The following is a 22,253-nucleotide window of genomic DNA, read 5'->3' on the forward strand; positions in this document are numbered from 1 at the left end:
TCCTATTTATAGGAACTCTCCTGTCCACCCACCCAAAGAATGCATCTTGTAAAACAGCAACTAAAATCTAGCAAACTGTAGATATTCCTTCAGGCAATCAATCATCAGGGTGACAGATGTCAACACATCTCCCCCTTAATGTGTGGATAACATCTTCTTAACAGTCTGCTGTCGCTAACAATGGAAATGAACAAGCAGCCGGCTTCTTGCCAGACTTCGCAGAGATAGCAAGTCCAGCAGTGACCTTCTTTGTCATTATCTGAACTCTTCTCCTATATTTAGCTTGGCTCTAAGTCGCGAGACAAACTGTGAAAACGACAGAAACGCCTAAACTGAAGGTACCGTGTATGATATAATGTTTGTGTATTCTGGATTTTCTTTAGCAGAATTTGCGATGATTTTGGAAGTCAGCTGTCAACCATCATTGAAGTATCAGAATTATCAATAAAGCAATTAGTGTTTCTGTAAGCGTTGTAGGTTGCATTCTGATTATTGGTATTATGTTATTGAACGTGCATCCCCAAACGAGCACAGAATACTGAGAGCGAAACAGACGTGCACTTGCAAGCTTGTTAGACATTTGCAGTATTTTGATATGGTCCACAGTGACTACGTTTTGAATGCTTTAAGGACACTCACAGCAATGTACTACTTTGATTGGAATGCTGAAATGTTAAATATAATTAAACTTAAGCAAATAAAAACTGCAAAATTCATCCTGACTAATAGATGTTCTCTCTGCCTCCATGCACTCTTTATCATGTTTTTATCTGCACATTTCACATATCCTCCCCTTTATTTTTTTCCTAATCCAAGGTTTTATCATCTGAGAGCAATACTGAACTTTAAACAACTTCCAATGTAAAATACAGCCTATGAATTAGTCATCAAAATCCAGATGTTTTGTCATTGTTCCCCATTAAGTAAAAGCCTCTTTCTTTCTTTCTCTCTCTCTCAGTTTTGGATAGATTTCATCAAGCATCTCGTCAAGAGAACAATTAGTCAATGTGCATGGATCAGTTCCTTTAATTACATATTGAAATACTACCCATAAGCCCAAAAACATATTGATTACGTGCCTGAAATGAGGCAAGAATATATATATGTCCCCCTTGGAGAAATATCACAGCCTATTTTCTGCTTAACAATTCTCTTGATTTGTGATTTAATGTGTCTATCTCTTTCTGTGTGTGTGTCTCTTGATAATTATATGTTGCCGAGTTGGCAGGGAAACACGATGGTGTTTGGAGAAGCGTTACCTCGGTCACACAACCCCTTTGGGCAAAAGGAGCCTGGTAAACACATCTCACAAAAGTGAGAGGAAAGAAAATATTTAACTAGGACAGTATTTTATTGCATATTTAAATAAATAAATAATTTAAAGAATACATTTAAAATTAATATATGCATGACTCATTTGTTTTATACTAAGCCAGAAGTCTGCCCTCGTGCCCTTTGTGGCCTGTCAAGCTCAAATACGGCATAGTAGACAGTTTAGGGGCAAGAAATCCACGGCTACCCAACCCAAATATCTTCTGAAGTCTGAGGGGGAAAATGCTGTCTGTATTGACCTCTGTAAACTCTCCTGCTGAGTTCTTGGTCTTAGTCACTCATTTTGAGCCTCATTGAATAAAAAAATAAATATGATTTTGTAAGTCTTTAATAATGTTTGAAAATGGAGACTTAACAGCGGTATTGTTCAACTTGTCCATTGGCTACCAACTGGCCAACCACAATTGTTTCACAGTCAAACCCACCTCACCTTATCACATGCAGTTTTTTGCAACCAAGATGGTGACCTCATCTTAAAGCTTAAAGCAACTTGTGATGTCACAGTAGCTATGTCAGTCGTTCATACTGCCCCTGGTTTTGCTGTGGTATTAATAAAACCAACACAAACACACAGTGCAGCGGGGTTCCCTTTACCTGCATTCTCCAGGGACATTAAAAGGGGCAATTACAGCAGACAAATAACCAATGTACAGTGAAGGTGAACGACAGGAGAGGCAATTTCCCATTCTTTTCTCCTCTCACTTCATCTCCGTTTCATGCGTTGAATTTCTAGTCCATAAACACTGGGCCCATTGTACTGTGTTGACACAAATTGGAAAGAGTGAAGAATGGAGATGTATTGTTCTACGTAAAGCATATTCATCTTTTCAATAAACTTGGCTTTGGCAAGGGAAGAGAGAGTGCGAAGTCAGGCGCAGCATGTAATTAGTTGGTAGAGGTATGGTATGAGGGCCTTGTTGAGCCATCTGTGGAAAACATTTTTGAGGATCGTTCTGACTGAGATTTTGTCGCTTCGTTGTCTTCACCTGCACTTGTCCATGACCCCCTCTCCTATATGCTTTGCTTGCCAGCAAATCCCATCCTCCAAATCTACTGTTTGCAACTCTGCATGATACAACAATCGGTGTTCGCCAAAGCACCTTCTGATACATTCTCCTCGCTTTTCACACACACCGTTCTACAAGGTTCCTGGAAACATTTGAAAAGGGGCTTCATTAATAATCCATGGATTTTGTGTTCATGCATAAATGCGGCGCCAACCTACAAGTGCAAGTCCGTAGTTGGCCACTGTTTTGACACCTTTCATGGGTTTCTCGCTCTCTTTCTTGCAGCCGAGCTTTGATTGATGACAACAAAAGGAGTGGTGAAATCTGAGGGCTGGATGGAGAGATAACTGGCTGGCTGAGAATGACTCAGTCTGTAGCACAGAGTCAGTCTGCTGCAGCCTGGAGGAAGAGACAGCAGTGCAAGAATGAGAGGGAGCAGGAAAGGGAGAAGGTATCACAGGGTAAATGAGGCCTTGCAGTTTGGTAGTGCACATAGCTTCATCATCCTTGGCTCATGTTTGGGAGGCAAACATGACTGGGCTGATGTTGCTTTATTTGAGGAGAGAAACATCACAGAGTCAGAGTGATGTGACCAAACACACAGCAGGGCCTCGCCAGCAGCATTCTATCTAATCAATCTACTGTGGGAGGACAGAAAACACACAAACAGCATGCACTCACAGAACACACACACACACAACACCCCCCCCCCCCCCCAAAAAAAAACAAACAAACAAACAAACACAAAACAAAAACAAGACTACAGTATATACACACGCATTCTCATACTCATAGCTAAACTCATATCTTCTGGCAGATACTCATACACCCACACAAACACATGCATCAATCACTAGCTCTTTTTTCCCCTATAAAATAAAAAAACACTGTCATAAAGGCACAACGGATATATATGTACAGTGCACGCCAAGTCAGACTGACTGCCAGACTGGCTCATGTTACTTTGATCCTGATGGGAAATGGTGATTATTTGAATGGCAGCATGTCAATCTGACCTCAGGGTTATTGAGATGTTGTTTTTTAATAGACCAGATATAACCCAAAAAAAAATGCATATGGCAGCCCTGACTGCATCTATGACATCATCATGCAAATTCCCCTCTTACGTGACCTTGGATTTATCTGCACGGACTCAGAGAACACGTGATGTGATCAGGTCAGTCACGACAGAAAAAAATGTCCCCATCCCTTGGCCCTTTGTAGTCATCGCTTATGAATCGTATTTTTTCTCAAAAGGTGATGGCTGCCAGTAATGTTATACTGGTGGGAGGTGCAGTGTGGACATTGGTGTTGGGGGCTCTGGCGTGCTCTCCCTCTTTAAATAGCCCCAGATCTAATCTGCAGACAGCAGCAGAGTTCTGACAGATCTTGCCTTGGTGCCTCCTCCCACTAGGTGACACATTCTTTATTTATTTTTGCTCTCCTCCGCTCTGGTATTCACTCCATGGAGCACTAGCCCCTCAAGCTATTGTCAGTTCTGTTCTCCATCCATGTCTGAAAAACCAAATGGATTTACAGGGTTTACTGTCAACCCCTCCCTTTTTCTGGGCTTATGAATGTGGCACAATCTTCTCTTTCCAATCTTTTATTTCCACACTATCTATCCCTTCATTATGACTTGTTCCTTCTTCACTTTGGGCCACTCCACTGACACTGCCTTTTCTGTGTTTGAGCATTTCTTTTCCGAAATGAATGTAATAATATGTCCTAATCTGAGCATGATATAGTAGATTATCTTAATAAATAAAGTTTATAATGCATTAACGGTTCTCATGAGCGTTTTAAACCTTAATACAAGAGAGTGCCTCTTTTTTTCCCTTTAAAATCAGTAAAAACCACAATTCTCTCATTACTCTGTAATAAAAATGATAACGTAGGTCTAACCTTAATGAAGTATTCATTTTAAATCAAACTAAACCTAGCCAAAATGTAACTATCATCTTGGTAGATCGTAATATGTATTTGTTTTCCAAATGGAGATTGACAACAGCGATGACAAATAATGTCATCTTGTTAATACGGGTGTCAGATCAGGAAATAGTTGTTGTTCTGAAGGGCAGTAATTTCATTAGTCAGTTTGGAGGACTTGAGTGGTTGACACCAATGTAAAGCTTCTGCTCCCTTAGGCTGCAAATCCTAAAATCTGCAGTGAACATCACTTGTCGGATATAATCAATGCAAATTAATAAGTGGTGGTAAAATTGACATTTTCAGTTGCACATTTTTCATATACTAGATAGAAGAAGCACCTTAAGTGGAACCGCACACTTTATTATATGGCTGAGAAATGACCAGATCTGCAGATTATGATGGCACATAGAAAACTGTTCGCGCCATGCAATTCTAGTCAAAAAGCTGCTATCATTTTATAGTAGTGAGATATTTTCCTTATAATCTGTGTGAAGTCACTGTTCAGTATCAGGTTCACTATTGCACAGCCACAGTTCTCAAAAAGTTTGGGAGCAGAAATTTAAATAAAAACTGAATGCAATGATTTGCAAATCTTATAAACCCATATTTTATTTACGGTAGCATATAGAAAACAAATTAAATGTTGACAATAAGAAAATGTGCAATTTTAAGAAAAAAATAGGGCCATTTTAAATTTGATGACAGCAAAACATCTCAGAAAACTTGGGACATTGGCATGCTTACCACTGTGTAGCATCCCTCCTTGTTTAACAACAGTCTGTAATTGTCTAGGAACTAAAGAGAACAGTTGTTGGACTTTTTAAGAAGGAAAGTTGTCCCATTCTGATGTAGGATTCTAACTGCTCAACAGTCTTCTTTGTATTTTCTTTTATTTTCTTTTTGTTGCTCCAAATTGATTAAATTGGTAAAAGGTCTGGACTGCAGGGAGGTCAATTCAGCTCCTGGACTCTTCTAATGCAAAAGCCATGGGTTGTGTGATTTAGCATTATTTCACTGAAACCTTCCATGAAAAAGATGCCACCTGGATGGGAGCATATATTGCTCTAATAGCTGTATACATCTTTCAGCATTGATGGTGCTTTTTCTCATATGAAGGCTGCCAATTTTATAGACACTAATGCACCCCTGTACCATGAGAGATTCTGTCTGAGTGAGAGGGTCCTTCACCACCTTTTCCATGTTTTCCAAAAAGAATTTCTGAGTTTAACTCATCTGACCAAAGAGCAGTTTTCCACTTTGCTTCAGTTCAATTTAATTGAGCTTTCCCACAGAGAGGATGGCAGTGTTTCTGGATGATGCTGGCGTATGGGTTCTTTTCATGATAGAGCTTTCACCTGCATTTGTGGATGCAGGTGAACTGTGTTCACAAACAGGGATATCTGGTGTTTCAAGTGTTCCCGAACTTATGCAATGATTCCCATGACAGAATCATGCCTGTTTTATTGTTTTTTGGCCTTTATGTGCAGAGATTTCTCTGGATTTTGATTTTTTTTAGATGATGACTCCAAAATGCTTTTCTTATATCAAATTCAAAATAAGATTTTTTTCATGCAAAGAGTTCTTGTTGAACCTTTCACGTTTTCTTTTTGTATTGTAAATAAATATGGGTTTATGACATTTAAAAATCATTCTGTTTTTATTTTCATTTTAACAGCATCCCAACTTCTTTTGGAATTTGGATTTTAAAAGCCCTGCAGAGACTGGCTTTAACTAAGGTGCAGACATGAAGTTGGCCATAAATAAGTGCAGTCACTGTAGAAATGCCTTATGAGGAGTAATACCTACTGTCTATGCTCCAAAATAAATTAGCAAACTGGCAGGAAAAGCAATATTTCTTAAACTATATTTTTTCAGACTTTGATTTCTTCATCCCAGAAAAACAAACAATTGGCAATTGCGAATAAAGATTCTGAATCATACAAATTTGTTTGTAACATCAAACCAACATGCACATTTTTCAGTCTGTTTCTGTCATTTAAGGCAAGTAGCCCTCCATTAATAATTCCTGCTAAGTTTCATCTAGGGGTTTAAGTGTTCAGGCAAAAGTAACCACTGCATCAGCAGAAGACTTCAAAGCCACTAGATAATCCTAAGGCAGTGGTCTCGTCATGTGTTTCCTTTTTATCTGTTTCAATGTAAATACTGTACATACCACCCCTATTTATTCTGTGGTGACAAGCCTGGAAACGAGCTCATATACAATGCCGCATCATATCTTTGCTTTGCTTTTCCGTGTTTTAGTAAAGGCAGCGACCATGTGCACTCTGCTGTGATCAAAGACAAGAAAACAAAGACTATAGTTCTACTTTATACATTTGTGTGATGACGTGGTGAAATCCATTTCTATGAGATATTCTCTCGACCCTCCTCACTCCATGCACAATTAATTTGATACAAGCTAGAAGCGTAAATCCTAGATGATTATGCTGTGTTCAGGACAACAGCAATGAATATTTTCATCTTCCCAGGACTCAAGAACAGCAGGAGATGAGGAAATTAGTTTTGTTGTATTATGTAGATGCCTGCTCATTTTGCAGCATCGGCAGGATTCAGCAGTTGAGACGGCGGTATTAGGGATGGGGTGGGAGGTTAGGCAGTTAAGGTTGTTAACAGTAAAGCACACATCAAATTTCACAGTACACACTTTCGTCTCATATTTTCTTTGTTTTTTTGGAATGAGAGGTATTCCACGTGTGGTCTGTGGATGATTGTCAGATTGAGTCTCTTGGGCAGTATATTATTGGAATAAGAATATAATCGTTGCAGACCACCCAGTCTTCTCTCCTTAGACCACAAGCACAATTAAAGGCACAGTCTTGCAAGCTGGGAAGTGGCCAGCTGTTCTGGGTTAATAGATGGGTTTGGCCAGACGTCTGCGAGGTGACCGCTAGCTGGCAGCCTGCTGCTGGATAAGGTTGCAGATTGTAAGTGGACATGTACTTTGCTTCCCTCTGTGTGCAGTTGTCGCTGAAGATGATGAAGCACCCTGAATTTTCCCTCCTTCACTGTCTGCAGCTCTCTTGTCTCGCCCTTATTCTACCCTTCCTTACCCTTCTTTCACTAGCCAAGGCCGAAGCAAGCATGCTGACACGTAGGCACTATCCTACTGTACCAGCTCCCTGACTTCAGACCCCAGATGGAGTGTCTCTGTTGACTCAAGGGAGTTCAAGGACTGAAAGAGCATGATAATAAGAAAAGCAGAGCATGAGAGAGACTGCAGAAGGCAGAAACTAGAGCTGGGCGATATGAGATTTTTTCATATCACGATATGTTTTTTTCATTTCAGGCGATAACGATATCTATCACGATATAAGCCAAATAACTATATTTGTAAGATTTAAATGTGCCGTTGCTCACAAGTAAAATGTGAAATAATCAGCAGCTTGTTTTTATTTAAATATTTATTTCCCATAATAAGTTCAACAGGGTAGATGTACTTAAGGAACATGAGACTTTTTCAGATAAATAAAGGCAAATATTGCAAACTACACAAAAGGCAGCCGCTAAAGCGTTTAAGTTTCAAAGTAGAACAAACAAAACAGACTAAATTGTCAATTCCACTTAGAAACAAAATATTAATTCTAAAAATAAATCTTAGTTTGTTTTACAGAAGAACAGACAAAACTAACTTTTGTCAGTATCAAATAAACTGAGAACTAAAAGGAAATTCTCAATCTCTCCTTGTAGTATAGCTGAGCTTTTCAAACAGTTTTAACAGTTACTTTAGTCTGACAACAGCCGAATGACGAATTAGCGCTTCCAGTCAGAGACTGAGGCTACGTCCACACGTACACGGGTGTTTTTGAAAACGGAGATTTTCCGTTTTCGTTTTAAAAAATAATCCCGTACACACATAAAGGCAGAAATGAAGGAAAACGCTGCTATGAACATGCCAAAGCAGCAGGTGGCGCTAGATTCCTAACCGTGCAGAAATGTTGGCCAATCAGAAGTCTAGAAGCCTCGGTGGGAAAAAGTAAACAAAGCTGGGGCATAGAAGCAGAACCGAGTCGTATGTGTGGAGGGACAGTAACTGTGTGTATATGTGTAAGCATTTAAACACTGCAGAGTAGAATTAACAGTATTGTAGAAATTCATTTCACCGAAACAATAACGTGGCGCGCAGTGTGACGCATGCACCAGTTTATTGTATTTCCAGACTTGCTTTCGGCACAATTTGCAGTGCACGCTACTCTGTTTTTTGTCAGACTTGAAATAGCCGAAATACCTTCACACTACGGAACTTCTATGGCTCTTCCGTTCGACAATCTCTCCGGCGTTGGAACCATCATCTGTTTTCTCTTCGGTCACGCTCGGTAGATTTTTCTAGTCGGCACACTCATTTCCTCCATTACGCGCTGGCTCCATTACCCAGGGCAGCTGTGGCTACAACCGTAGCTTGCCTCCACCAGTGTATGAATGTGAGAGTGAATGAATAGTGGCATTGTAAAGCGCTTTGGGTGCCTTGAAAAGCGCTATATAAATCCAATCCATTATTATTATTATTATTATTATTACCCACTGCCTGCTTCCCAAACAAACACACGTGCGGCTTGGCACTTGTGCTGTACGTAACAAGTCACGTGACGTGACGCTGCAGCTGTGATTGGTTCGGCTCTGCGCTACTTAGTTTGGATTGGCTGACCTTTTTTTTTTATTTTTATTTTATTTTAAGAGGACAAGAGCGGCGAAGTCTATCGCGATAGCTTAATTTCTCTATCGAGTAAAAGTTATATCGCGATACATATCGTTATCGTTCTATCGCCCAGCTCTAGCAGAAACCATGCCCTTTCATAACCCACGTCCCATCTTTGAAAAGAATAACACATAGTGTCAACAGTGCTTACTTGGCACTGTCCTACTGTACTTATACTTGCACTTGCCCTCAAACCTGGAGTTAAATCAGTGAAGGCACAGTCATGATCCACTTTAACCTGGAATCACATGAAAGGGCATGCTAAAATATGTACATTGCTCTAAATATTCACCCAGTGTGTCCTGGTTCTTATTTCAGCACTGCTCTGCTTAGCTTAGTGGTTTCATTTGGCATCTGCTCTCATTACCAGAGCAAAAAAAAAAAAAAGGAAGGAAGAGAGAACAAGATGGGGGGTTGGTGTGTTCGGTCAGGCACTAATGTTACTCTAGCTTTTCCTGTAGTTGTTGGAGTAGTCTTGTTATTGGTGTTGAACTGAGGCCTTGGTCAGAAATGAACAGTCCTGTGGGCTTCAGGCTGCACGAATAACTAGCGAGGGTTCCCATCCAAGCACTTAGAGTAGAATGAATTATCCATGTGTTACTTTTATGTTATTAAAAATCAAAGATTAAAACATGCTATGTTTGATTGACAAGTCTTTTAATATGCACAAAGGGTTACCATTAATCACAACACAACAGTTTTATTATGTCAAAAGTTTGTCTACATCAGCAGTGTCTGTAAATGTTAGATTACAAAAAATTCTGAATCCAGAAATATGATTGATCGGGAAAAACAAAATGCTGATTTTTTTCCATCTGCAACTCTTCAATGATGTATGTGACTATACTGTATCTGCTCAATTATTTACATAGTCAAACAAATGGCTGGGCTTCAGAAGTGTTCACTGCATCTAATGCAAAATGAAAGGAAATCAGAGTATGCTAGTGGAGCAATGAATAATAGGTAATGTTTGCAGAGTGTCTGATAGATCCCATCAAAATGCATATGAAATATTCATTTAATGGGCTACACTTTATTTGGATAGTCCAGTGGTGAAAATCGGCATCCCATTAAGTGACTTTAATGTGTCGCTAAAATGCCTAAGGTGTTTCAAAAGCTGCTCATAATTGTGTGAGAAGGAGTCAATATATCTCAGGGCTACAGTTAAACTTATGGTTCGGGTTACTTTAGTTGTACGATGTTCTGAAAGCCTGAAAGCTTTAATGCAGTAAAAAAGAGGGAGGAATACAGGAGCGGAGTCTCTTGCAGCTCTCTTTGGCTTTGCACTGGCCTTATTAGTATTCTGTCTGCAGCAGAGGACAATGGTCTAAATTTAACCAGAAAAATTTAAGGAACTGGCCTCACCATCTTTAAGAGAACAGAGCTGACCAGACCTGCATTGTTCCCACACCTGCTGGAGGACCAGTGTTTGTGTTTTTTGCCTGTGGTCATAATTCCAGTACTTGAGCAACAGTCCTGTATCTAGACTGGATTGGGTGCTTCTAATGACATGCCTCAGTGCTGTTGGCAGGGTGCTTCAGGCCCACACTTACACCAGCATATCCTACTGTTGTATTGCTGGGATTTTGCTCAGAGATGGCTCATTAATAAATACGTACTCTCTCAAGCTGCATGTCATTATTGAGATACACTGATTAGTAAGTAACTTGAAAATGTATCTCAAGACCTCCAGTATGCAGACGATTGTGATTGGTAAACTTGTGTTTACAACTGCAACCATTAATAAGTCAGCACTTAGTGATAGGTATTGTATATAACCAATTTTAAATTGGTTCCAGTACCAGACTTGTCTGCACTAAATTGCTGATAAACACCTAGACAACAGTAACGGGTATCTGTTAGGGTTAGAATGTTACATATTCAAGAAGACATTTGTTTTCCAGCGGAAAGGTTCTAATTGATGACATTTTCTGCAGGTATCATTTTCCTCTCTCTGACACATCACAGGCATCGAAGAGATGATGAATCATGGGGACAATTCAGAAAAAGTCAACAATAATATTCTTCACGTCTTAACAACTACTCCTTTTACAAAAATCTTTGAGAGTAAAAGGCCAGTAAAAATCATTTTTTCACAAAACCTGCCCAATAGCGCTTAAATAGTTACCAAAATGCTACTCTGTTTTACACAAACGCAATGGCTTGTTAGGCTTATTGAATCAAGAGCAGGCTGACATGAAAAACCCCACCCCAAATAGTTTAAGCTTAGTGTGAGATGTCTAGACTAGTACCAATAAGAATGTCAGTGAGGAGTATCTATTGATAAAGTCCTAACAGTACGCAAATAGGACAAATGGAATAAATGCGAGAAAAAAGAAATCAGAGTATTCTATGTAATGTCAGAGCAGCCATAGCTTTTAGTCACTCATCTTTCTATTGTCACCCTGAACATGTCACTACTGCCAGATAGCAAAGGCATATCCTCATGCAATCACTGCAGTCCACCCAACTCATTAGCCTCCAGATATCCAGCACTGATCTCAGAAACTTACCGTTCTGCTCCGAGTAATGAAAGTGGCGATAAATGGAGAGCTATGTGGGGAGTGGGAGAAAGTGAAAAAAGAAAGAGCTTCCATCTATCAATTAAATGACAGGGGCCAGAGTGTATGTGGTGAATTAAGAGAATTCGATGGCCTATTTTTCCTCTCACAATGGAAATCATCAACACTAAATACAGCAATAGCAGATGAAGGCAGGAAATCCAATAAAGTATAAAATAGATGGAAAATACAGCCACTGGCTGCCGCAAAAGTTTATAGCAGGTTTGTCATGAGAAAAATTCTCTTCTGCTTTAAAACAAAGTGTCACTATAAGAAGTTGCTTAGATGCGGTGTGGTGCACCTTTCATCAAAGTAATGATGTTGCTAAATTGAACTGCTATGTCAGATTATTTCTTTCTTTATTGCCCTCAATATTGTGAGCACACACCACCACTCGCAAAGGCCAACATTTTCTCCAGCAGTTCTGAGCAATGAAACACTTCTGACAGTTATTTTGACAATCTGGTGTGAAAGGAGGGTAAGAAGTGGGTGGGTGGGCTGTGTGACAATGTTGTTAGCAGTGCCAGCGCTCCTTTTTCCGTCCTTTCCTTGAAGCTTGTTTTCGCTTTTAGTGGTTCGATGCCCCTCAATGAGATGATACCCGAGGCAGCCTCCATTTGTTTGTTTTTGTCTTTCCTCTTTTTCTTTTTTAAGATTATCAAACTGAAATTATCTGCTGCTTTTCCCTTTGTCTATCAAAGTGAGTTACATGCATATTGAGAGTGCAAAATAAAATCCAGTACATTGATCTTTTTGGATCAGAGGTTAGTAAAAAAAATAATCTAATAATTTTCAACCTTTGTATATCTTATTTAAATAAACTGTTCACAATGCCTGCATATATTATTTATTTAATTGTAATTTTGTTCAGGGATGTGGTAGAACGCATTTTGAAGCCCCACATACAGATGATGTGTTTTGATAGGCTATGTAGCTTAGTTTAGCTGTGAAACAAAGTTTATTCCTCAAGGATATCCACTCGTGTCCGAGAGTTAGAGATCAATAGTGTATCCTCCGCCTCTACTAGGCTCACTGATTTTTAAAAAAAGAAAAAGATGTATATTTGTGAAGTGAAAGTAGCATTTATTGATCTTTTTCCCTTTTTTTTGTGTCCAAGTGCATAAAATCTGATGCAATCAATTTTAAGTAATTACTCAGATTGCAATTTTTGCAGCAAACAGCATGACAGGTCAGATGATATGTATGAAAGAAATGTACGATGAATAGTATTAAGCCAAAAAACATGTATTAAAAACTGTTAACCCGTGTCAGTAATAGTAACCACCTCTACATTATCTATCATCCATCCACCATGATTATCTTATCTATTAAGACAGCTTCAGAAATGAGAAAAGCCATAGTTTATGGCTGGTTTGGTACTCCTTTCCACTTTGTGAGCACAAACTCATACATATGTATAGGCTTAGGCAGGCAGGCAGGAGTGGGCTGAGAACAGCATGAGGCTGTGTTTTGCACTGTGTATATCTAATTGCCTGACCACCAACAGTTATAGCCAGATTCAAATCCAACACTAAATGTTTCCTGAGCTGTTCCCTGCTTCCCAATCCCAAAGCCAATCTCCCTGGAGCCCCATGGTGGCGGGGCAAAGGCCCATCTACCTGTGGCGCATAGAGGCCGCAGTCAACCTTTAGCAATCTGTCAATCAGGCAGTGACTGTCAGAATGAATTTCAGCCCATCAAGCCCCTGCTACTTCTCCTGCAGAAGTTGGCTTCAGAATCCTTGCCCAACTGCCAATGCTATGTCCCTGCAATTAGGCTGAGGAGAGGTAATGGTGTCGCCCCCCTCCAGGTGTCTGGATGGGCTGCATCTGGTCAAAGGAGGATAGGGATGTTGACAGAGTGCACATTTCTCAGAGGTGTACTTGTACAGGAGTGCCACAAAGCCTTCATGTGGTTACGTCAAAGTAGCAATTAAAAAAAAACAAATCTTTTTGCTCCAGGCATCAATTAGTGGAGTTAAAGAGCTTTGTGTGAGATTTACATTCACAGCTATGTTATGTTCAAAGGTCATCCTGTCTCCAGCTTGTTTCAAAGCAGAGCATTAAGAAAAGGTTTTAAAATTACAATCTTTAACATGTCTCTTACTCTTTTATTTACATATGAGGCCTGATGGTTAGATGCCTTTCCCTGAACTTCACTGACAATAAAGTAAAAAACACTTTGTAACAAGTTATTAAAGAGTTAAGAATTAGCACCAAGTTATCTTTCTTTAATACATTTTAGAGCATCATAGTGACAGCTCAGCAAAGTTGGGGCTTTATCTTAAACAGAATGAGAGGGCACATACATCAGAACAAATTTGTATGTTAAGTGCTGTATGTACTATGTGCACTAATATTTTATAAATATCACATATTAAAAGGAAAAAATAATCTCCAGTAAAAGTCATTGTGACTTTAAACGCTTTTTTTAGTGTTTGCATTGTCCTTCGTAATTTAAACGTACAGAAAACACAGATCCCTTTAAAGTGTGTGTGCGCTATCATAAATTTAGCCACTGGCAGCCCATTTAATATTTCCTCCATTTAGGTCATAGCAGATGTCATTGACTAAATGTAGACCACTGCTATTTATGGTTGTTACAAATGACTGTGCAAAGCATTAGTGACGCAAGACAGATGGATCCGATGCTTCTTGGGGGCAAAGGACTTGTGAATTCCAGTATCAGTTAAAATATAAGTAACGTCTACAAACAAGCAAGCGCACAGATGGGTAAAGAGATTTTTTTCTTTCTCCTTTGTGAACCCTGGCAAATATGCTTTGATTAACAACCTCTAGTTGTCAGAAGCTGGAATGACGTGTTAAATGGATAGCTGTTTATTTTTATTCTTATTATTTTTTGAGCATCTGCAACTGACTTGCAATCATAGAATTATGGGATGAACTGCTGACCCTCTGGCTCATGCACCCCAAAGAGACACCCCCCACCCTTTTTCAGAGCTGCGGCTCTGAAAAAGAACTGTTGTCTGCAGGCCAAGAGATAAGCCTTCACTGTGTCTGTCTCTCTTTTCTTTTCCCCCCGTCTGTCTGTGGCTCCACCTCTCTCCTCTTCGATTTCACACTGCCGCCTTCTCTACTTCATCTCTTGATTTTTAGTCTGTAAATATTTTCTCTCCACAGACAGACCCCTATACAGTCTGTTTTGGACGTCGGATGCTGTGCTGTTCTGTATCCTCGTCTTCTTTGTTTTGTGCTGACAGATGCCTCCCCAATCAAAACCACGAACGGGTGACCTGTGTCTTCACCCTCACCTGACTCTGAAAGTCCTGACTTTGGGCAAACCACTCCATCAAGCTGCCCTCTTTGCAAAAATGAACAGCTGATTCTAGAAGTTATAATTTCAGCTATGACCTTAGCAGCCGCTCCTGAGGTCATCAGTGCAGCTCAACTCTGCTTGATCATTCCTCACCACCTCCTTACAATCCATATCAATGGCTCTAAAGCCAAACAAGGACGGCCTCTAAACATTAGGACAATTAGTCACGTAGTTTGCCTTTTGGGAATTCACAGATGCACACAGAATTGGTAATAAACCTCAAGCAGCAGAATGAGCTTTACGATTTATGTGGTAGTACAAAAAAATGTATGACAGTCATTCCAGTCATGATTGACCCTTACGGTGTGTTCACACCGAACGCGATGGACGCGAATAGAGCGTCAGGTTTAGTCCTTGATCACATGGATTGTAAGGATTTTTTTACACTGGTCCACACATTGATAATCATACTGTTTTAATGACTAAACTATAAATCTACCATTTTTATTTTCAAGAAAGACCGCAGAATGGATTAAATATAGGATATAACATTTCTTCATTGTCATCATATGTCACCATAGCAGCAAGTGTGGTTTAGTAACTTAACACTTAACAAAACCCGTCCATATCTTCTTCCAGCCAAAAGGTCATTTTTAGTATCTCTACCAACCATCTGATTTCCATCTGTATTTGTATGTCTGACTAGAAGCCTCAAAACTGTGACTCATAGTTGAACTGAGGGTAGCAGAGAGGGTCTACTTGTCAGGCTCTTCTTTTTTTTACATTCCTTACCACACACAGCATGCAAATATAGATTTTACTGTGTCAAAGTGAATGTATTGTATGTGTTATGTATGGCTTTACACCTGAGTTGGTGTTTATGAATATGAATTTGTCATGCATAATGAATTCTCTAATGAAATGACCACAGTTAACCATGGACTACCGTAGCAGGGTGGAGGGTTTGATTATATTGTGTGATGTATTTTCAGTGTAAGCTGAAAGAATAAATGAAAGTACTAATTACACGAGGTCAGTACAATCCTGCTAATCAGTCAGTCAGCCAGTCAAGCTTTAATGACAGGTATCAAGATGAACATCACATCAATAAAATCTTAAAGTGGCTTTTCTGTTTTGTTTTTTTATCTTAAAATCAGTACACTTAGTCATCCAGAAGACCTTAAAATGCAGCTGTTGTTATTAAGGGTTCACTGTTTTTCTATTGGAGCATGCATAAGTGCATGGGTTACATCAGCCCATGCACTCAGCAACATTTTTTTCAGTTTAATATATAATATCTGGGAAAATATTTTTAAATTACCTGACTACCCGAGAGCACAAGATCTTATTGAATTCATTTTGTCATGTAAAACATTTAGTAACATTTAGTTTGGGGACATTCTATGTATTCTATGTACTACTAATCAGCATCTTCTCATTAACGTTAGCATTTATTCCTTTCTTTGTAACTTATTTAAATTAAGATACCTCATTGAGTGATTATATGCCTAATATTCTCCAAATCCTTATTTCAGAGATGTTAAAATGCATTAATGGTTTAAGTAATAATTTAGATAGCTGGATGGTCATGCAATTGATAATTACAAATCTAGCTAATGAGGCTGAAAGTTTTTGTATATAATAGAGTCATTTTACAACAGAAAGGGCTTCCCAGAGATTTGAATAAAAAAAAGTGATCACTGGAGACACAAGTGGCCATAAACAGTTTCTTTATGTGACACTACAACACAGCTGTCACTTATTTCACACTGAAATGAAGCGCCGGATCATTTGAATCCTGCTCAGGGCAAGAGACAGAAGATATTTTCTATAAAAATGCATTAATGAGCATTATTGTATCAAAAAAGAGTCCATGACATAAAAGAATAAAAATGCTTACAACAAATGATTACTGTGCCCACCTTTCTCAAAAAGGGGTTTTGTTGTCCTTTAGTGTATACGTTTTTATTTATAGTCAAACATTTGACATAATGCAGACATTGGGTCTGTGGATAATTACAAATGTGAGTTTGCTTGATGCCATGTAAAAAGGCTGAGGTTCAGTATTTGCACGATTTTATTAAAATTGGGTTCTGGATATAAAGCACGGAAAAATTATATTTCTTTTAATCTTCCTGTTACTTTAACCTCTTTCTAGGAATTAATATATATGGGGTTTTTTCACATGAAAAATGTATGAAAATATATCATTGGCATAGCACAATTATGAAAATAGAGCAGACACATAATTGTTATTTTTAATCTATTTTTGCATAATCATAATGAGTATTTTTCCAGTGTTTATCTCTCTAATCAGAACCTTGTAACTTATGGTCCTCATAGCCCACACAAACCTGCAGTCCCCTCGCCAGACAATATCCTTAAAAATAACAGCAGACTTAAGACTCATTATATTTTTACCCTCTTACACCTTGCTGCATTGCATAAAAGTCCGTATTCTTCGTCATCTTATCACCATAAACCGCCAACTACACAGGTGACTGCGCAGATGACAAAAAAAATTAATCACCCAAACAGTTTGTTGACAAGTTATGTCCCCTTCTGCTCTTAGCTGTGTGTCTGAATAATTAGCCTGTCCTCTCTGCTGTGCGTGTTTCATTTTTGCCTGTCCTGCATTAGATAGTGTGTTGTCATGCTATTGACAATGACAGTGGTGGCAGCCATCCATGCCGTGCTTCTGTCAGTGTGAGCTGCCAGTGCAAAGCAATGAGAGAAACAGAGTCAGAGGACGGCTCCAAAAACACAGAGCTGCTTTTGAAGGCATTGAATTTAAAGAGATTTGAAGGTGCTGTTCTTTAGAATGACTGTAGTATGTGTTAACATTACCAACATTATGAGACAGCCGAGATGTAATGACCTGCCATTACATTTTGCTTTTCAGAGAACAAAGTGTTTCTTCTATCACAGAAGAGCTGAATTTATTCTGGAAGTCTAACTCATTCTCATGGCCAACTTATTCACCTGCAGCCTCAGCACCTGCTCCACCAACACTTACTGGCACAAGCCTCAATCTATGTTGGATAGATGGCTTCCCTTTGGATACCATCCGCAACAAAACCTAATACCAGCTACCCGGTATGCAAGCCAACAACTAGCCACCTCGCCAAAACCGTTAAAGATGTAGTACACAAAGAAGTAGAGAGGAAAAAAAAACGCATTAATGTAGGAATGTAGAGTCATACACACGGACTCTCTTAAGTACTTGTTAATTCATTCAGCTCTCAGCATGCAAAAAGGCTCCCTGAGTGGACAGGTGCTACGCCTTGATGAAGATCTGTGTGTCATTCTGTTTTGCTTGGCTTGTTTTCTATATGAATGCTTAGATTTTGTGATTCATAGATTTAGTAAAGATGTCTATGAGGCAACTTTGCAGGATTCACTGTTTTTGTGATGATTAATATGGTTGGCTCTGTAGTACTTGGAGCACTGTGTAGCTGGAAGGTAATGATATCATCCCAAAAACTGCACATCACTTAAGGTCAGTAGACATCTGCATTCTTTCTCATTGTGAAATATAAAACTTGACTTGCATACTAAATGAAAACAAAAAAATTGAGATTTATTTGATAAGAAGGTTCTGCATAGGTCCACAATGGAGATTAGCATAGCATCAGACATTGTAGGCCACCTGCTTAAATATTCAGACAGATCAACTCTTTACAACGTGAAGTAATTAATGACATTTAGATGTTAAATGGATCCTGGGCTAGTTGGCATTAATTAGGGGATTCAAAATAATCCCAGTAAGAGAATTTAATGTTATGGTATTTGTAGAGTTCCGATGCACACATTGCAAGGTGTGTTACCTTTGTATTTCCTATTATTCCCAGAGCCTGTGATCTTGCAATCACAGAACCGAGTGCAAATTCAGCTAATCCTATTTGCCACCACACACAGTTGTGTCAGTTTTATGCTGAATTTCCAAAACAGTGGAAACAATATAAAAAAAAATCTACTTGAAGTAAATGTTACGAGTCTTAAATTAAATTTCAACCTTACCAGACAAACTTAACTGGCCAATAAAATCCTGATCTAAAGAAAAACCTACTCTCAGACTGTGAAAAGCCCCTAACAAGCTCTTCTACTTCAAATTTAAACAAAGCATTTCCAAAGTGAGACAAACATCGACTAAAACCAACCATTTTAGGTAGGAACTTCATGAAAGAACCAAACAGGATGACACTAGGCATAAGCTTATCCCTCAAGAACATTTGCATTTCTAGTTAGCCGTTGGGGGAAATAAAGTAGCTGAGGTGTTTAAACATTAAAAAGGATAAGGGTGTTTCTCTGAGAACATTTTTCAAGATGTAATTTAATTTCCCTGTTGAGCAGACACTGAATTAAGAATTTAAACTAGTTTTTTAATAGTATTTGTAATCTGTTTTACTGTATATAGTACACCACATCTGCTGTGATTTGTATCAGTAAAAGAAACAGATCTTTGTGTATGTTCAAAAGAACATAAGGCCTGCATTGCACAGTAACGTAGCATTTTTAAATTGTATAGTTTAGTGAGGAATTGTTTCTATTCTAAATACTCAGTTGCTAGAAATGGGTCTGGTAGTTTTGTTGAGGAAAAGCACATGGTGTCCTCAGTGACTTTTTACTCCCATAGTGTTCTCATGTTGCCTTGGCAAAATGCTTTTCAAGAGCCAAATTGAGCCTTCGATAGGAGACATGCCTCTTTTATACACTCTGTTATCATAGTACTGAAGCAGTAATTTTTCTGCCGTCATTTATCCCCAGAAAATTCTCTACAGGTTCTGTACCTATATTCATCACATATCCAAAGTTATTTTGTGTAATAGTAATGAAATTAAAAATATGCAATATAAAAAACAAAAAGATAGTGGAAAAAAATACACTTGAGTACATATTGTCAGAAACTTATGTTTGAATGGTAATAAAACGGCCAGATTCAAAATTAATGTATAACTCAATAACTTTCTTACAGAATAATTGACCATTTGTGTTTTGTGATACTAAAAACTGTACAAGTTATCACATAAAGGTGTTTATGGGATAATGGAGAATAAAACCTGGCTTTACCTTACCAGAGGACTTTCATCCTTCTTAAACTCACAAAGTGTAAATTCATCAACTATATAAAAGAGCGAAAGAAGTAAAGACAACACTGGCTTGTCCCTGAATATGATAAATGTTCCTTTATATAATTATTTTTTGTGCAAGACCTTATTTGTTTAATTGTGACAGATTACTGCCAAATTTTAGAATCCTTTTTATTATGATTCATTCTGAGTGATACAGTTAAGTGGGCTGTTGCTCGAGCACTTTACAATTAAAAACTTTGCTCAGTAAACTTTCCACTGTACAAAATGCTACTTTTGGACTAATTAGTAAGTCAAGTAGGGATCTTCTTCTTGACTTACCTTGTTGCCACAGCAGCCATGTAACCCTAGCATCCTCCTCTATCATACCAACCATTGCAGGTACCTCTCTCTCTAAATCCATGACTCTTTTCTGTGGTCTTCCTCTTTTCCTTCTCCCTGGCGTCTCTCCCTCTTCTGTACATGACCAAACCACCTCAGTCTTGTCTCCAGAACTTGGTTTCCAAATTGCTCAACCTGAGCTGTCCCTCTGATATTTGTACACATGAAAAAATCAAGTTAGATAGCTTTACAAACTAATAGCTGATACTGATTAAAAATAAAACACCCAATTGCATTGTCACAGCTGCATTCTGGCTCTATATTGTAAACAACACATTTTTAATTATACTAAGACAGTGTGCAACATTACACATGCCAAACCAGAATTAGAAGTGAGTCATACTGTTGTAACTTGTCACACAGTTTCTGGCAGGATTTTCTAACATGCATAACAAAATACCAGATGCACAATAATTTTCCTATGGTGGAAATATCAGAAATGCTGAATATCAACAGCACTAAAACACCTGTTGTGTGTTATCTGAGAGAACCTGTTTGGTGTTATGTGTCAGGACGGATGTGTAAAGACTTGAGCCCTTGAAAGGCTTTAGAAATGGTCCAGTTGCTTAGTAGTGTGCCATCTAACTTGAGCTATTTCTGCTAGTGAAAACTGAACAATCTCATTCGAAACTGGGTTGATTTACGATGCATCACAGACTATGGCTAAAAATAAAAGGAATGACAAAAAAAGCCTCCTGATGATCCCTCAGTATAACACAGTTCCAAAGATTGTAGCTGGATTAAGCTGCACCGCTGGTGAGTGGGTTGGTCCATGCTGCCCTGAGCGTTTTTACAGGCAATGGAAATAGAGAAAAATATAGCGCCTCTTCAAAATCTGATCATAATAGTAATCGGTTTATTTTACATTATGTGTATCTCAACAGTTATAAAATCACATATCCACACCTTAGTAAAACACAATCTGATGGCCTAATGGAGAGAAAGCTGTCCCTCTGCATACAGTATGCTTTGACACAATGAAATGATGTAGCTATTCTTGGAGGCTGCTTGTGCACTTCGATGGATGCCATTTTTCACACCATTAACTACAGTCTACTGGTTTTATTCACAGCACAGAGATAGGCCAAAACAATCCTAAACACGCCCACGAACGAGCACAATTGCAACAATTGATCTAAGCTGTTCCACCCAGTCTATCGCAATTCTGTGCAGCAGGAGAAACCGTTATCTCCATCCGCCCTTCATCTCTCCCTTTCTCTCTCTTTTTTCCCCTCAGTATTTCTTTGCTTTGCCTGTAACACCCTTTTTTCATCCTGTTCGGCTCTATCCTTGCCTTGGGACAAGCAAAAGGGTTTGTGGCTGAATCACAAAGTACAAACATGCATGGTAAAAATTTTCACTGTAACTAGCCCACAGTAGGTGTGTTAGCTGATAAAAATCACTGAACACAACAAGCACAATTTTTGGAGTGTTTATCTCAGCAGAGGTCTAACCTAAAGCCCTCATTACAGTCTGTGCTGAGTGCAGGGTTCATGGAGGAAGGCAGAGCTCAAAGGGCCAACTAATCCATTTGGTCTCATAGGCACGGTGGGCTAGTCAATATGCTGGGCCTGCATCCGAAAGAATGCTGGAGCTCCACAGCAGAGCTAGGTAAAAGAGTCTCTGGGGAATGCTTTGCGTGGTGCAGTTTTTATTCTTTCCACAGCTCTCAAGGTTAGATGCCGTTTAAGTCTTAACACATTGTTTACCACTAGTCCTTTCCTTCTTTGATCCCGTTGCAGTTCTCAAAACCGCTTACTTTTAAATATTGTGATCGTGCAGTTAAACTAAAAACAAAAGGTAATGTCCTTTTATTAAAGCAGTGATCTTTTTGTCACTTGCTAACAACTGTGGACATATCCGAATTCATTTAAAATCAGCCAATTGTTACGTGCGCGTGTTGTTGGTTTGTTTCTTAATGTGTGTATGCAAATTCACCTGTGCAGGGGCTCGGCTGTGA

The 22,253-nt window shown here is 38.9% G+C and overlaps 1 protein-coding gene and 1 long non-coding RNA gene across 3 annotated transcripts in view; one reads left to right on the forward strand and one right to left on the reverse strand.

Moving 5' to 3' along the window:
* The window catches only part of LOC146718375 (uncharacterized), an 82,705-nt gene extending 79,890 nt beyond the window's left edge, over positions 1-2,815 (forward strand). The window contains exon 4 of the long non-coding RNA XR_014918839.1: positions 2,625-2,815. This is a non-coding gene — a long non-coding RNA (uncharacterized LOC146718375). The remainder of the gene's footprint in view (positions 1-2,624) is intronic.
* Positions 1-22,253, reverse strand: part of insyn1 (inhibitory synaptic factor 1) — a 44,991-nt gene that overhangs the window by 14,628 nt on the left and 8,110 nt on the right. The window lies entirely within an intron of this gene.

This window comes from Copadichromis virginalis, linkage group LG1 (genome assembly GCF_057382275.1).
Source record: "Copadichromis virginalis isolate Kocher_CV1m ecotype Utaka linkage group LG1, C_Virginalis_male_GT1.1, whole genome shotgun sequence".
Taxonomy (NCBI): Eukaryota; Metazoa; Chordata; class Actinopteri; order Cichliformes; family Cichlidae; genus Copadichromis; species Copadichromis virginalis.